The sequence below is a fragment of the Squalius cephalus genome (assembly GCF_949319135.1).
Source record: "Squalius cephalus genome assembly, chromosome: 11".
Lineage (NCBI taxonomy): Eukaryota > Metazoa > Chordata > Actinopteri > Cypriniformes > Leuciscidae > Squalius > Squalius cephalus.
Window position 1 is genome coordinate 34,511,795 of NC_137132.1, and position 18,760 is coordinate 34,530,554.

An 18,760-nucleotide genomic window follows, 5' to 3' on the forward strand; every position below is an offset into this window, starting at 1 on the left:
TGCAGCATGAAGCTTTTCATTTGTCACCATTGTTGAGATTCATACGCTGACTCTTGATGTCTGTGTTTGACTATTTTCTGCTGCAGATTAAAATTTTCAGAAAACATTTTCATTTTGAAACTTTTTATTCTGCACTGCTGGACAGCATAATGTAGTTTCACAGGATTGTTATAACTAACAGCACATAAATAAATTAAATGTGCACCATCCATATACTCATAAACTTGATCAGATCTGCACTTGCTGATTATGACATCATCAAGAAACATCTCAAGAAACTAGGCTTGTTTGAGATGCGCCTTGCCTCGCCTGAAATGTATGCGAGAGTAGGCGGCTGCAGTGAGGGGAGGAGTGAAAAAAGCGCAGGCAAGACGGACAGTTCTCTCCTCTCGCAGTGGATCTGACACCTGTAAGATCAAAGATGGATATCGCGGGATTCACGCTCGTGCACAGTGTTGCTAATAAACTGGATGTAATTTAAGTTCTGTTGCTTTTATATGAAAATAATTATAATGAACAAGACACCCATTTAATTACATAGGCTACCAAAAACGTATTTATCAATCATTTTTACTCTAATACAGACATGTTTTATATATACAGTGAGGAAAATAAGTATTTGAACACCCTGCTATTTTGCAAGTTCTCCCACTTAGAAATCATGGAGGGGTCTGAAATTGTCATCGTAGGTGCATGTCCACTGTGAGAGACATAATCTAAAAAAAAAATTCCAGAAATCACAATGTATGATTTAACTATTTATTTATATGATACAACTGCAAATAAGTATTTGAACACCTGAGAAAATCAATGTTAATATTTGGTACAGTAGCCTTTGTTTGCAATTACAGAGGTCAAACGTTTCCTGTAGTTTTTCACCAGGTTTGCACACACTGCAGGAGGGATTTTGGCCCACTCCTCCACACAGATCTTCTCTAGATCAGTCAGGTTTCTGGGCTGTCGCTGAGAAACACAGAGTTTGAGCTCCCTCCAAAGATTCTCTATTGGGTTTAGGTCTGGAGACTGGCTAGGCCACGCCAGAACCTTGATATGCTTCTTACAGAGCCACTACTTGGTTATCCTGGCTGTGTGCTTCGGGTCATTGTCATGTTGGAAGACCCAGCCTCGACCCATCTTCAATGCTCTAATGAGAGAAGGAGGTTGTTCCCCAAAATCTCGCAATACATGGCTCCGGTCATCCTCTCCTTAATACAGTGCAGTCGCCCTGTCCCATGTGCAGAAAAACACCCCCAAAGCATGATGCTACCACCCCCATGCTTCACAGTAGGGATGGTGTTCTTGGGATGGTACTCATCATTCTTCTTCCTCCAAACACGTTTAGTGGAATTATGACCAAAAAGTTCTATTTTGGTCTCATCTGACCACATGACTTTCTCCCAAGACTCCTCTGGATCATCCAAATGGTCATTGGCAAACTTAAGACGGGCCTTGACATGTGCTGGTTTAAGCAGGGGAACCTTCCGTGCCATGCATGATTTCAAACCATGACGTCTTAGTGTATTACCAACAGTAACCTTGGAAACGGTGGTCCCAGCTCTTTTCAGGTCATTGACCAGCTCCTCCCGTGTAGTTCTGGGCTGATTTCTCACCTTTCTTAGGATCATTGAGACCCCACGAGGTGAGATCTTGCATGGAGCCCCAGTCCGAGGGAGATTGACAGTCATGTTTAGCTTCTTCCATTTTCTAATGATTGCTCCAACAGTGGACCTTTTTTCACCAAGCTGCTTGGCAATTTCCCCGTAGCCCTTTCCAGCCTTGTGGAGGTGTACAATTTTGTCTCTAGTGTCTTTGGACAGCTCTTTGGTCTTGGCCATGTTAGTAGTTGGATTCTTACTGATTGTATGGGGTGGACAGGTGTCTTTATGCAGCTAACGACCTCAAACAGGTGCATCTAATTTAGGATAATAAATGGAGTGGAGGTGGACATTTTAAAGGCAGACTAACAGGTCTTTGAGGGTCAGAATTCTAGCTGATAGACAGGTGTTCAAATACTTACTTGCAGCTGTATCATACAAATAAATAGTTAAAAAATCATGTATTGTGATTTCTGGATTTTTTTTTTTAGATTATGTCTCTCACAGTGGACATGCACCTACGATGCCAATTTCAGACCCCTCCATGATTTCCAAGTGGGAGAACTTGCAAAATAGCAGGGTGTTCAAATACTTATTTTCCTCACTGTATATATATTTATAAATATGACAACAATCAAATAACCCATAGATAACACTGTCAGAGAGATGGGGGATACTATAACATGCTTTATACACATAAAAACATGAGATAAAAGTTTTAAAATCAAACAGTTTAAAAGAGAACAATACATCACGGTTGTTTAAACCAATGAGCATTAAGCTGTGTCGTCAGCAAGTCGTTTCCCATCATGCTTTTGATCAGCGCAGTCGGTGGAGAGCAACTGCGCTCGACTGCAGAATTCGACACATCTGCCTTGCGCTCGCGAGAAGTTTTTGACATACACCAGCATGACATCAGAGCAAGGAGGACCGCACTAGGACACATTTCTAACCGGCATGCATCTCACGGTGATCACCGGTGATCAGTTCTGCACAGACTTTGCTCATCTCAAACAAGCCTAGTTTCTCTCACCATAACAAGTGTATTTTATTAAAATACAGTTAAAGCAGCCAGAGAAAAACTAAAAGAGGAGTAAACGGTCAATAGCTCAAATAAAGGAGCCATTAATCACGATTCTGGTGACATCAAATAAAACATTCAGTGAAACATCAACATCTAAACCTCTGTTAATTCTCAATAAGAGCTTGTCTATGTAGATTCATGATGTCTAAAACATCCAGGTAATAGAATGTACAAACAAACTCTTTATTAAACATCACTGGACTCCATAAAAACAAGTTAACAATACGTTTCAGTGTTCGTCCAAACACTCAGTTGTAAAAACACAGGAAGTCACTCTGGCAAATACACACCAACTACAGTCACATGTGACACATATCAGACACAAGTTGTGTAACTATAACACATTAGTGTGTAAAAGGTTTCAACACACTTCTGTGTAAGAGGAATAACACATTAGTTGTGTTAAAGGTAAAACAAAATGTGTAGTCCTTATAAACACAGAGATGTGTTAAGAATCGACACAGGTTGTGTGTTAAATTTGACACAACGTGTTGTCCCTGAGCACACACACTACATGTGTTAAAATCTACACAACATGTGTTGTCCCTGTGCACACACACTACATGTGTTAAAATCTACACAACATGTGTTGTCCCTGAGCACACACACAACATGTGTTAAAATCTACACAACACGTGTCATTTTTAACATATCTTTTTACAGGTTGTGTTGTTTTCAACTCATCATTTTATAAGAGTGTGCCGACACTCACCATCACTGTGAATGGTATGCAGTGTTTGCTATGTTCTCAAACAAACATGCCAGTGTAAATACAAGTTATTTGTATACAATATTTTGTCAGTTGCTACATTTTAATTAAATTCAAAGTGCAAGCTCTGTTAACTGTTATCTCTTCATGAACTTTTGTCAAAAGCAGCATTATCAATTAGGGGTTGAAGCGTGAATAATGTCCAGTACAGTGAGTCTGTCCAGTCATTGAGCTTGAAACATTGTATTGTCCCAGCTGGCATTTTAACGTAGAGTCAGCGTTGAATCAACGTCAGGTGTCAGTGTTGGATAACCGTTGGATTTTGTTTAGATTTTGCAAATCTAATCAACGTTGAAATAGCAACGTAATTCCAACGTCAATCTAATCAACGTTGAAATAGCAACGTAATTCCAACGTCAATCTAATCAACGTTGAAATAGCAACGTCATTCCAACGTAACGTTTCTCAACATAGGTGAATTTGCCAACGTTGAATCAATATTGATTTTAGTTTAGATTTTGCAAATCTAATCAACGTTGAAATAGCAACGTCATTCCAACGTCACGTTTCTCTACATAGGTGAATTCGCCAACATTGAATCAATATTGATTTTGGTTTAGATTTTGCAAATCCAATCAACGTTGAAATTTCAACGTCACTATAAAGTCCTGCTTTTCAACAGTTTATTTTGTTAAACTGTTTTCACTAAACTATTGATGTGTTCAACAATAACACTAAACACCTTGAAATGGATACATAAACACTAAGTTTGCGGACACGCACAGTCAGCTAGGAAGAAGCCAATTGGTCAAAGCAAGACCAGGAAGAAGATTAATAAAGACATTTCACTGACATAAGAAACATGCTTTATTGCATGGCTGCAAGTGTGCCAACATTTCACACAACATCATTTTACACGTGTCGAACTTTAACCTTTAGAAAAACGGCCCAAACATTGGGCAACATTGAACACGGCTGGTTAAATCTTCCCTTTTTGTTACTTCTTTCTGCCACCGCCACCTATCCTCTCTGGTGCATATTTCAAGTATTTGACCATGTATTCGTCTGCTTTTGTTGTAGTTGTATCAAATGAGCTCAAGACAGCGTCTGATGAGGGGGGGGGAAACAGATCAGTATTAGCAAACGTTAACCTCTCAAATTAAAATATTTTGCAAATATCAACTTTTGTGGAATTGCCAATGTTTCAAGTATATAAATTAGTATTTATCAATGTGCAAGGTCATTGATAATCATGTGCTTGGGCAAGCAACAAAAGGCAGTTGGTAGTAACCAGTGCTGCCGGTAGAGAAGTTAGTCTAGAGCCCAGAATGGAGTACACTGTAAAAAAGCCAACTTACTGAAAGTTCTCCAAATAAACATAAAACAGTAAAATGAACTAAGATATTTTTATTGGAAGTGTTCATGCATCATACTAAGTTGATTCAACAAATTCGTGACTTAAATGATGAAAACGTACAATGTTTTGTTGTTCAAACTAAATCGTTTTAGTTTTCATTGAAGTCCGCGTTTTTTGTTAGCGCGTGCGCAGTTTGAACCCTGAACGCATGCGCAGTGTGAGACTCGGCGGTTAGCTCTCTGTCTGCAGCTGGTGAGAAGCATAGACGGATGAGAAGTCGGTAGCAAAGTGCTGCCTTCAATTCAGCGTTTCTGCACAATCACTGGTATGTATTAATCATTTTTATAATCGACTGTATGGTATTTGTCTTATATGATGTTTTGTGCTCTTCCCAAACTGATGGCCTGATGTAATTCACCATCACTGTTACAGGCCGCTGTTACATCACTACCAACTCTGACCAACTAATACTGGAAGAGGCCAATGCTGATGTTATCCTGCCTATTCAATCCAGCGTTTCCAAAGATTCACAGGTATGTATTAACGACACACTGACGGGAATATTGCTCTTTGTGTTGTTTACTGTTACCACCGGCGCTCTCTGGAAGACTACATTACCCATCATTGCCTAGAACTACAGCAAACTACGGCAGCTCAAATAGCTCAAAATACACAGCACGTTTAGTTTTGTTTTTTTTGTTTTTTTTTCTCTCGTGGTGACTCTCCCTGCATTCAGAATGGCATAATGTTATGTATTTTAAAAATAATATTTTTTTATTGTGAATAAAATTTTTATTTTAAAGTAATTCATTATTTTTTTAAGTAATAATTGATGTGCTATGTTAGACATTTTTGAAGTAGAAATCCGTTTTGAAAGTTTAAAACACTGTTAATTACAATTACTAGGTTAGCTGAAAGAAATATTGTTAAAAAAAGGTACAAACTAAGACTTGATTTGGCCTTTAGGGACTTGAACATGTCTGGTATTTATCATTTTTATAATCAACTGTATGTTTTGTCATATCAAATGAGATGTTTACTCATTATGTATTTACACTAGTTGAGGAGTTCAGAGAGAGATGGCCTGCCACCTGCACTTTTTCTAAAGGATGAGGTAAACCATTTAATAGCAACTGTTAATATTATTATTATTTTAATTATTATTTCTAAAGATTATTATTAATTATTATTTCTTTAGAACATTTTAGGAATACTTATAGTAGTAAAACTTTGTGGTGATTCCAACTGACTTGTTTTTTACAGATCTCCATGGAGTTTTCGTGTATCTATAACGTCGACCATGAGAATCTACTTTGAATGAACACATATAGAGAGGAAAATAGTAAGTAAATAACTTTATAATATCAGTTATCAATATCATAAACTTAATTATGACATCAGTCTGTTTTTCATGCAGTTGTCAATTGGGAAACTGTACATGATTTATTGACAAATTTTATGATTTTACTTTTTTGATTCCACTGTATGTAAAAGAGCAATCTGTACATTCTTTAAAAAAAAAATCTTTGTTATGGACCAAGTCATATGGATTTGGAATTACATGAGGAAGAGTAAAATATGACAGAATTATCATTTTGGGTGTGCTGTATACATTTAACTCCCAAAGCAGATCCCTATGTTAAATTATTAAGAGTTAAGGTCATAGTGCATCTGCAGATTAAAATAATATATATATTTTTTTCCTTTCTTTTTAGGTGAGTGACATTACCACACGTCAGAAAACAGATCTTGAGGGATTGCCACTTTTCCAGCATGAAAACTCTACAAGTTTACCCAGGAAAATTACCATTTTCATTTTCATTTCTGGTAAATTACCATTTTCATTTTCATTTCTTGGTCATTTTTTAATCTATTTATGTTTTACATGTATTCAGGTTATTTACACAACAACATAAATAATAATAATGTTGTTGTTGTTATTATTTTTAAATGTACACTTCAATTAATACCCTTATCTCATGAATTATTCTCCCAGGATACTGATCCTTTAGACCACGGCACCAAAGATGTAGAGATCGGAATCCTTACTGTGGCCGAAGATGCCGCTGTTACATCACTACCAACTCCGACCAACTAATACTGGAACAGGCCATTGTTCTTGAGGACATTACAGATCTACCAGCAGTATATGCTTGTTCGGACTCATGAATGCACTGAATATGGATTGATGATGACTGACTTTTCATTTTTGGGTGAACTGAAACTTCAGGCTAATGTTCTTTAACATGCATTGGTAAGTACCATGCATTGAGTTAACAAATTCAAGACTTGCTACGATAATGTCATTGTTGTGCATCAGACACAAACTGTTTAAATAAAAAAAGTTATCTGACTCGTGTTATGGTCTGTCTCTTATTTAATTAAACTATTTAAATAATATATAATAAATCAATATAGGCCTATAAGATAATAGGCCCATTTGTGTTCAGCCAACTAAAAATACTTTGTTCTGTTATTCATTAGCTAAACATGACTATTTATGTTGAAGCAACTTATGATTTTAACGTAATATTTTTAGTTGCGTGGACTTCAGTCCCTGTTTGTGGAGTTTACTCAAAAAAGAGCTTGCGATAAGTTGCCTTATTTTTTTAAGTTGACCCAACTTTTTTTTTTTACAGTGTACTATATATAATATTAGAGCATGCTCTGTAGAGTCCTCCAACTAAAATGATTTCTTCATTTCTTATGAATTATTATTCTGCTTACTATATTCAATTATTTTAAAACACTGTTACAAAACTACTATGTTAAAGCAAACTCACCACAGATTATCTTGTAGAGACGGGTCTTCATGAAGGCAACCTTCCCACTTCTTCCTCTGAGGCTCATTATGGCCATCATTTTATTTGTCATAGTTCTGCCATGGTAAAACAGATTTATATTAGAATATTATATTGCAATCAAGTTCATTATGAAAATGTAGCAGAGAGTGAGTAAGTGGGTGTGTGGGGGGAGTGCATGACAGTATATGACAGGGAACATCACTGTAAACTAATGCAAAAAAGGAACAAAGTTACTTACGCAGCCATTGACTTGTTCACATGGTCTGCAGCATCAACGCCTCCCAACGTCTTCAGATGTTTACTCTGAAAAGAACAAGAAACAAGAAATTAAAAATATAACCAGAAAAAGTGGTCAGTAGAGTCCAGACCTCCACAAAGCAGGCACATGATGAGGACGAGGAGTTTGTAGTGGTCACCAAAGTGAACAAGCCAATTGTCATAATGAAACTTTGCCAACACTTTACAAGATTAATTATTTAAAACTTACCAGTTCTGCTCCCTCATTCTTGTCCTCCAAGCGATTCTCTAAAGCTTCAAGCTCTTCTTCAGTGTTTGCCGGCTTCACTTCATAACTTGTTCCAGCAGATTAGGTGGCAACATGAATTTTATCCTTGATTTCGACAAGGAGCTGAAGAACTCTCTTCTGGAATTCTAGCCAAAAAAAGAAGCGATTGATTATTATTTTTATAATGTATTGAGTACGCTCTACACCACAAAATCCAAGTTTTTTCATTTGCCCAATAAAAATGCACTGCAAAAACTCAAAATTTTACCAAGAATATTTATGATATTTCTAGTCAAATGTCTATTTTCTATTCAAAATAATCTCATACACTAAAAAGTAACTTGTGTTTAGACAATTTTCACTTGTTTCATGCAAATTTTCACAAAATAAATAGAAAAATTTGCCAGTGGAGCAATTTTTAATTTTGTTCTAGTTGATCAAACACAGCACATTGACACACTTTCCATCCACAAACTTTAAAAATAAGGTTGAGATTTCACATTCAATTCGCATTCAATTTTGCATTTTGTCGTCTCCATTTTTTGTGATACATCTGGGAGTGTAAAATATAAAAACTAAATATTTTTTAGCCTAAATTTTTTATAAAGAAAATCATTTAATTTGAAAATAAGTCATAAAAACAATCAATCAAATGAGGGCTGTCCTCATCATTTTTAAAATAATATCTTCCACATCAACTTGTATTTAAATTTTACAAAAATGTAAATGATTTTTGTTTTAAGGGTTAAATTACTTTCAGATTCAAATAGATGGTTGGGTTAGGTAAGTTATGGGGACAACTCACCATTGAAGGAGACTTTCAAGTCGTGTTCTTCCAAATCTCTGGAAAAGAGAAGGAAGAATAATGTGAAATCTCAACCTTATTTTTAAAGTTTGTGGATGGAAAGTGTGTCAATGTGCCGCGTTCGACCAACAGAGACATCCCTAACACTAGCACACAACGACGGTTCGCGGTTAAACTAGTCTGCACGCACGCACGCACGCACGCACGCACACACACACACACAGAGAACGGCGGTTGGCGGTTAGCTAGCACACAACGGCGGTTCGCGGTTAAACTAGTCTCTTCCCATACACACAATATTAATTAACACAATACGTATTAATATATGTGACAGAGTCAGGCACACACAACATTTATTTAGGAATTTTCTAGTTATAAAATGTGACTTACCGTTTGAGCTGTTACCCCCAAATTCATTCCGAACCGGTCGAGGTCAGAATCTGCCTGACGATGACGACACAGACCCACTTCGCGCATGCGCAATCGGGTGTTGTCTGGAACCGTCAGAGCCAATAGAATCACAGTTGTGTGATGGACAACCGCCGTCCTCCAATCAAGCTCTTGTATTGAACGATATTCCAAAATGATCAATCAGACTGGAGTTGCTCTCAAAGTAGCCAGGAGATGTAGAAAGCTGATGTGTATTTATTTTTATTTTTTATTCCTTATGAAAACATGAATTGTATCTATGTATTACAAGATCAATTTCTTTTTTCGGCAAATTGTAACAAATGTGTTATGCAATAAAAAAAAAAATATATATATATTTTTTTAAAAAGATGTAACGTTAGAAAGCGCTTTTATCACGACTCAACAAACGTTTAATTCAGAGTTGATCTTTCAACGTTGTATCATTATTCATGTATCAACACTTTTTCAACAGTTAATTGATCAGCATTGTTTGGATGTTGGAACGTTATTTTTCTACTGATATATTTCAACAAAATGTTTAAAAGTCATGGTTGTAAAAAATAATGTTGATTTGACGTACATCTCAAAAATTTATTTTTATTTCTATGTTGAATCCGTAGTGAGTTTACAACACCACTTCAACCATTTAGTGTTCAACGTTGTTTTGACGTTGAATTAATGTTACTTAACAAACGTTTAATTCAGAGTTGATCTTTCAACGTTGTATCATTATTCATGCATCAACACTTTTTCAACAGTTAATTGATCAGCATTGTCTGGATGTTGGAACAACGTTATTTTTCTACTGATATATTTCAACAAAATGTTTAAAAGTCATGGTTGTAAAAATAATGTTGATTTGACGTACAACTCAAATTTTATTTCTATTTCTATGTTGAATCCATAGTGAGTTAACAACACCATTTCAACCATTTGGTGTTCAACGTTGTTTTGACGTTGAATTAATGTTTTTCCATAAACTGACATTATTTCAACCACATTTAAACGTTTAAGGTCAGTCGAATGCCAGCTGGGGTACTTTGTGTGCACAGGCATTCTGTACTCGACTATTGATTAAACGGTTAATATTTTTGCATCTGGCCCTTTCGCTTTATTTTTTAAAATGACACAATTTGTGTTAAAATGACTTACACACACATTTATTGTGCTAAATTTGACACAACATGTGTTGTCCCTGAGCACACTCACTACATGTGTTAAAACTGACACAACATGTGTCATTTTTAACACATCTCTTTTTAGAGTGTATGTCATTCTGGGTGTCGTTTCTCATTAATACACACTGTAAAAAAAATCCCGTAGTTTTTACGGAAAAAAACTGGCAGCTGGGGTTACCAGAACAATTCCGTAAAATATACAACAAAACAGTAATTGCTTTTACCGAATAACATGTACATTTTACAGTTTAAACCAGCATATAACACACTGGAGTTCTGTTATATTTACTGGTTTAAACTGTAAAATGTACGTGTTATTCTGAACAACATGTCAATTTTACAGTATAATCCAGTAAATATAACAGTAAATTTCAGTAATATGATATAATGTTAATTTACCGTCCTATTGAAGTATTAATATCTGTTTTGTACACTGATAACCACCAATCACAGCAGTGATGAGAGTCACATGATCAATCAAAGCTCAACACAAGCAGTTCTTCCACAAGAAAGTTAATACTAATATATATAGAAGCTGCACAGTGTCATTCACACAAACATTAAACACCATCATGGTAACACATGAAATTTTAAAAATGCAATAAACATTAATTTAACAACATTAAATGTAACATAAACCCCTAATGTACATAACTGATTAGAAAAAACGAAGAAAACTATGAAGAAACAAACATAGTTATTTCAACAAAAATACATCAAATGTGAAGTGTCACAGGGATTTGTGGGAATGTCAATTTACGGTTTTTCACTGTAAATTATACAATGAGTTGTTTTTCACTTTCAAAAACTGTAAATTTAACGGTATGTTACAGTAAAATTACATTAAATGTACCGTTAGATCTATCACAGTTATTTACCGTATATAGTACGGAAACTTTCTGTTAACCAATTAACAGTTTTTCACTGTAGCATTTTTACAGTCTTTTACCGTTAAAATTACGATCATTTTTTACAGTGCAGGTAAACTAAATGAGCGTTTAGGAGGCAAGGTGTACAGTCCACTGGCTACTAATAATCCGCCTGGCATAGACAATGTTCCAGGCTGTCCTAATGTTGTCAAGGTTTCTGTAGGACAACGACTTAGATGAACAACTCCATCAAGACCAGCCACAGTCCCTGCTGACACAACTTTAGGAGTAGTTCCTTCCAACGTCACACATCATTTGCTTATGTCTAACATCCAGAATTTTGAGTACTTCTCAATATGCATTGAAGGCTGGATTGAGGTTTCCTGGTTTGTTCCCACAAGGACTTGGGGCACAGGCATCAAATCAGGGACCACCAGTGCTAAAGTGGTAACTCCTGCTTTTACTCCCAAGAATTCCTTAGGAAATCTTAGAGTGAGTTCTAAGTAGCCCAAGTAGGGAACTGACTGCCCATTTGCTCCCTCCACTTCCAGTAAAGACTCCAGCGACTTCAGAGGGTGACTTGAAAGATGATCTTGGTAAAAGTATAGTGGAATGGTGGTGTCTAGCAGACAATTCACTGGAGTTCCTTCAATAAACAACTTGGCATTAACTTGGCAACTTGGCATAAACAAATACATTTCATTCCAACCAATCCTCTTGGTAACTTTTTCTGCATCACTTCTAAACAACATTTGTTGAACACTCTTGGTTTGTTAGGGCATGTGGGTTTTGCCCCAGTTTCTGTACGTCCTGCTCCAGAGACTGCTTGTAGTTTAACTGTGGGGCTGCAACTCGGTTTGTCAAATCCCACTGAGCCTGTTTCTCCCTCAGCTAATGTCCCACTAAGCAAAATGATGTCCGAAAGACGTCTTTTCAACGTCTTTGTCACAAAAATCGGACGTTGAAAAGACGTCCACTGAGGGTCTAGAATGAAAGTTGATATGACGTCTTTTTTCGACGTGTTCTGCACGTCCGATATAGACGTTCATCGAACCTTCGTACAAGGTTAAACACTAGTTCATATGTGGGCATTGTGGACATATTTCAACATCATTTATTGTCTCATTTAGACATTATTACTTTGACTATTGCTGTCAGATGATCTTAGTGAGAATTAACAGAGGTTTAGATGTTGATATTTATTTCATTTGAAGTGTCACCATTGTGGTGATCAGTGATTGCTTTAGTTGGGCTCTTGGTCCCCTTTCTTTATACTTTAATTTTCCTTTGACTGCTGTAACAGTGTGTTTGTGTATCACAATTGTTGTGGCAGAGGATGTCTATAAAAAGTTTGAGTGTTATCAGCTCAATGTTGATGATGACATAATCATCACAAAATGGGCATCTAATATTGTTTAAAGTTTTGTGTTTATATTTGGGATTAATAACCACCAACCTTGTGGAACTGCAATATTGGTGCCAAAAGCATTAAAATTATCACTTATTTGAAGGTGGATAAAAATCATGTGCACATGATGTTTTGAGCAAATGTATCAAATAGTCACACACAGACATCAAGATTTTGGATATGAATCACAACAACGGTGACAAAAAAAAAAAAAAAAAAAAAGCTTCATCCTGCAATGCATGATGGGTAGCTTTCATAGTACAAAACTCATTCTTGATTCTCAAGCTTTTTTGTTTTGATTGTCACCGTTGTTGTGATTCATATCCAAAATCTTGATGTCTGTGTGTGACTATATAATACTCTTGCTCAAAACATGTGCACATGATTTTTATCCACCAAATAAGTTATAATTTTAATGCTTTTGGCACCAATATTGCAGTTCCACAAGGATGGTGGTTATTAATCCCAAATATAAATACAAAACTTTAAACAATATTAGATGCCCATTTTGTGATGATTATGTCGTCATCAACATTGAGCTGATAACACTCAAACTTTTTCTAGGCTTTCTCTGCCACAACAATTGTGTTACACAAACACACTGTTACAGCAGTCAAAGGAAAATTAAAGTATAAAGAAAGGGGACCAAGAGCCCAACTAAAGCAAACATTGATCACCACAATGGTGACACTTCAAATTAAACAAATATCAACATCTAAACCTCTGTTTATTCTCACTAAGATCATCTGACAGCAATAGTCAAAGTAATAATGTCTAAATAAGACAATAAATGATGTTGAAATATGTCCACAATGCCCACATATGAACTAGTGTTTAACCTTGTACGAAGGTTCGATGAACGTCTATATCGGACGTGCAGAACACGTCGAAAAAAGACGTCATATCAACTTTCATTCTAGACCCTCAGTGGACGTCTTTTCAACGTCCGATTTTTGTGACAAAGACGTTGAAAAGACGTCTTTCGGACATCATTTTGCTTAGTGGGCGTTGTTTGCCTTCTACTTTGGAGGGATTTGGATTGTTTTCACAATTTACGGCAACATGTCTGTCCTCTCTGCTATGAAAGCAGTAGCCTGGATGAGGTCGAGCTGAGGTCAATCCACCACTACTGACTTTCTTTCTACCAAGTTTGCTTGGGTTGTGACATTTGCAGAAGGACTCCTAAACCTAGATGTTCTTCCTGGCTGATGTTTCTGTTAATTGACGGTTAATTGAGCTTTTCAATCTGAAATCTATCGTGTTAGTCCAGCAATTTCCTCAGCCTCTGAGCTACTGTTCTGGACCTTTTGAGAAACCGCAGCTTCCAAGCTTGAACCTGCGCTTGTAGTTCAGTCAATTCCTTTTTCAGCGAAGTCACATTCACTGTTTTGGAACAAAGTGGGCTGGCACCTCTGGTGAGTCTATGTCTGGATGGAGGCAAGTAAGGCATCTGATATTTCTGATGTTTGCTTTTTCATGGAGTCTGCATCATGCGAGTGAACAGACAACTGGTGAGCTGCAGCTCGTGACTTGGAAGTGGCTAGACTTTGTTTAGTCATCCCCAAAATGATTCCTCATCCGATCCTCCTTTGAAGCTTGTCTGTCTTCTGTTCTGACAGTCACTACTAGTTCTGCAAAGTACGGTGGGTTTGTCTTCCTCCTTTCCAGCTGGAGATTGGCGATTAAGCCGTTATCCCAGCACCCGTGACAGAACTGCTTCAACAAGCAGCGGTCACGCTTGCTCTCTGCAATGCCACCTCTCCAGTCCTTGTGCTTAACATCACCTGTAATCGATGCAGGTAGCTGGAAGGCTTTTCACCCTGATTTTGTAGCATAGTCATAAACTTTGCCAACAACTCCCCATCCTCCACTCCAGCAACTCAAATACACTGAGGGCGATGACTGTGGACTAACGTGTTTGATTACATCAGCAGCAGGTGGAAGCTATCTAGGATTCTTCTTGTATGAGACAAATCTGAAACAGATAGAACCTGAAAACCAGTTACCTGAGAAACATCTGAGATGCAGGGAGGTATGCTGGGCTGTTACATCACTTGTCCTCACAAAGTGCTCAACCATGACTCTTTGCACACCAGAAGGATCCATCATATCCATTGTCAGAGCTGGACCCTGTGTGGCTAAAGGATTGTTAATTCCCACACTATTAGGTACAATATTCATCTCATTCTCCTTGGACAGGTTTTGAGTTTTCTTGCATTCAACACCCAGCAAGGGTATTATGTCATGTCTAACGTGTTAATCATTCCTCTCTGCTAGATGGAGCTGTTTGCCATAGGTTTAGTTAAATTACCTTTGAAAAAACGTTATTTGTTATGCTTCATAGCAACGCACAGCAGCCATTTTGCAATTCTGAGCAGCAGAGAGATTGTGTGCTTCCTGCTTCTGTTTCCAGTTTGTGGTTTCAAGCACGAGAGAAGCTTTGCTTGTAAGTTTATCACTTATTATGTTTTTTGTATATACTTTGTTAAAATGTATATATAAGAAGCATGTTAGGAGTTCCACATGCATTATACAGACATTTCAAAAGATTGCTATGTGATCACCTAACAACTACTGTAATTTACCAATGTTAATGTAAACATTGTGTTAAGAGTCTTTTAAAAAATTTGTATTTTGTTGATTTATATTTAAATAAGCCTTTTTGTATTTCTTTTTCAGTTTAAAAAAATAATGTAACAGATTAAGAGAAACAACATGATTGCACTCAAGAAAGTCAAGTAAAGAAAGAAATTTCCATCATCTGAGTGGTCATTGAAGCCTCTTCATTACTTGATAAAATGTTTAGCTATCTGTATACGCATACCCAAAGCATACGCATGCAGAGCACAAAATAGTAAAAAAATCAACATCACGATGGGCAGAAGACAACACTTCTGAGAAGGACAGCTATCCAATTATTCCACCCATCACAACTGACTCAAGATGGATGTTAAAGAGAAAGCTGAAGAGTAACAGCTGACCATATCCAGACATGGGCAGTATTTCAATTAAATGTATTTTAAATACGTATTTAATTACTTTAGTGTATTTTGTAATTTGTATTTTGCAGGTGTGGAAAAAATAAAATGTAGTTTGTAACAAAATATTTTGAGGGAGTGTATTTAGAGTATTTCAAATACTTAAATACTTAAGAAAAATCACCATATGCTTATCACCATAATAAATGATTTTGCCATATTTTCGGTCTGATGTTGGCAATGGCAATGTCCAGGTTAGATGCACGAAAATCACGTGAAACTGACACTGCAGCCCTATGGACTGCATCTGGCAGACCAAAAGAGTGCTGAGATGCTAAGCCAACTGATTGACCAGCAAGTCAAGACACCCTGCATTTGCAGGTGTAATTCTCTGTATGACTGCTTGAGTCAGTTGGCATGTCTTCGTGAGAAGCTTCCTGAGATCATGACTGCCTTGCAACTTCCATTATTCAGAGAAGTGGAACTTGACTTCATTGAGGAATATTGCAGAGTGTTGAAGCCTATTGCCATTTCGATAGATCACCTTCAAGGGCAAAATGCATGTTTCTATGGTGAGCTTTTACCGACTCTCTTTTATCCTCTTTTTAAAATTTGCACCCTGTTGACTCAAATGGGGCAAGTTTTAAACCTGCTTTTACCCTCTTAACATCCTTAATGTGTCATTACAAGTGCCCAGCCATTGTGAGTGATTCCTTCAGAGTGAATGCGCATGCGGTGAATCTGACTGCAGTAAATGTGAAAGATATGAAAACAGGAAGAAAATACAGGTATGTGCGCTGGCTGAATTAACATCATTTTTATTCATATCTTTCACATCTACTGCAGTCAGATTCACTCGTGTTCACTCTGAAGGAATCACTCACAATGGCTGGGCACTTGTAATGACACATCAAGGATGTTAAGAGGCTAAAAGCAGGTTTAAAACTTGCCCCATTTAAGTCAACAGGGTGCAAATTTTAAAAAGAGGATAACACGGTGTAGGCAACACCGATTTTTGTCGTTGTTCTCTGTACTGACAGCACTCCAAATTTACAAAAAAATGAGCTCAATGTTAAAATTGACCGGAGTTCTCCTTTAACTCATGAAAGTAAATTACTCATCGTACATCATACTTTTTACAAAGAACTTGAATATACATACATGTATTCTTCAAATAAAGAATATTTTCTTTATATATGCAATGTCTGTGATTATTTTTTTCAACTAACACACATAATATATGACTAACACCTTCTCGTCACATAATTGATCACATAGTTTGCAGTTATTTACCAAATACAGCATTAGCTACACTGTAAAAAATAAAATCTTAAAAAAACGGTCAATGACTGTCAGCTACGGCTGCCAAACAAAAACCGTAAAAATAAAGTAAAATATCCTAATTTAAATGAAGTGTAAAAAACTTTTACATAAATTTTCCTTAAATGTTTTACAGAAAAACACTGTTATTTTACAACTATTTCCTGAATTATTACGATCAAACACCTTCATTGTAAAAAAATCCCATAAAAAAACAGTCAAATGACTGTCAGCAATGGCTGCCATACAAAAACCGTAAAATTTATGTAAAATATCCTAATTTAAATAAGTGCAAAATACTTTTACGGAAATCTTCAATAATCTTTTTTTAACAGAAACACAGTTAATTCACTTTTTTTTCTGAATGTTGTACTGAAAAACACACAGTTAACTACATGCATGATTTGCTGTGACTATACGTCACTGCATCAGCAACTACAGTTACTGTCAGTTAAATAAAGCAACATGCAGCATTTCATCAATGTTTCTTTGCTCATCCTGGACTGAAGCTCAGGCTCTACTCTTCAACACAATGGTGTGACACACAAAACACACCATATACAGAAACACTTTAAACCCCAACAGACAGGGACGGACTGACAATCTGTGCGTTCTGGAAAAGTCCAGAACGGCCGTCCAACCGAGGGCCGTCGGCACAAAAAAAAAAAAAAAGTCTAATAAAGCAATATGAACAGCCAACAGCAGGGGCACTAATACGATCACTTAGATGCTACGTGTAAAAAACAACAACTGAGGAAGAAGAGTCGGCCTATAGCCACTGACAGAAAGTTAGTTTTATAAGGCTGCACTTTTAAATTTGCTTACATTATATTTGAATAGCAGTGGTCTCCAACGTGGTGCCTGTGAGTTGCCCGCTAAACACATTCTATAAATAGCCCCAACTTGCCGTCGGGGTTCCAGACTTCGAATAAATGGTATAATTTTTGCGACCTTTTCAACTAAACGTTTCAATTTGAACTTTTGCCTCTACAAAATTACCCAACTCTCTTTGATTATACGCTGTCATTTGCGTTGCGTATGAGAAACATCAAATGGCAAACGCTCAAAAAGCGGAACAAAACTTGTTTGATCTGAGCAGCGCATTATTAGCTCGGCCCAAAAAACAGCGATCGCGGCCAAAGCACGTTACGCTGATCTCGATCACGCGGACATTATTACACAGAGCTGCGCGATCCACTGAGAAGCATTTAAATTCAGCGCAGAATTCTCTATCTCTATTATAAACCCACAAATGACTATGTGATTTAAGCTTGTAAAAAGCCAGATGAAACAGCGCTGATATTCTCAACATATTGACGCAAAAAAAAAAAAAAACAGGCAAAACATTGTTCCAAGAACAAACCAGTTAGAAGACATTTCACACCAAAACTTATGAATTAACTTTAGTAATGTGCCTGTATTCATATTAAAAATGCTGTTATATTAATATAGTCATGTAAAATGTAGCCTAATGCAGTAATGTTTTGTTTAGAAGTTATGGCAGTTTTTTTTTTTTTTTTTTTTTTTAATTTTTTATTTATATTTATACTAAATGTTTGGGCTACTGTTTTTGATAACACATACAATAGGTTTATAGAAAATCAACAAAAAAATCAATAAATATTTTCATAATGTTTCAGGATTTTTTTTTTTTTTTTTAAACGCTTGTAAGTCTGAACCAGAATATCAAGATATTTTATTATTTCCCATATGATGGTGAAAAGTAAAAAAGCTTCA

At 36.4% G+C, this 18,760-nt stretch overlaps 1 protein-coding gene and 1 long non-coding RNA gene across 2 annotated transcripts in view; both read right to left on the bottom strand.

Annotated features, from left to right (window-relative positions):
- LOC307166886 (cyclin-dependent kinase-like 1) overlaps nucleotides 1-18,760 on the bottom strand; it is a 37,110-nt gene that overhangs the window by 15,931 nt on the left and 2,419 nt on the right. The gene's annotated exons all lie outside the window — the stretch shown is intronic.
- On the bottom strand, nucleotides 4,244-9,165 carry LOC307166887. Its single transcript, XR_013822704.1, has 5 exons — nucleotides 8,860-9,165; nucleotides 8,037-8,200; nucleotides 7,788-7,852; nucleotides 7,529-7,623; nucleotides 4,244-4,495 (listed from the first exon to the last, which is right to left on the bottom strand). It is a non-coding gene; the product is annotated as an uncharacterized lncRNA (long non-coding RNA).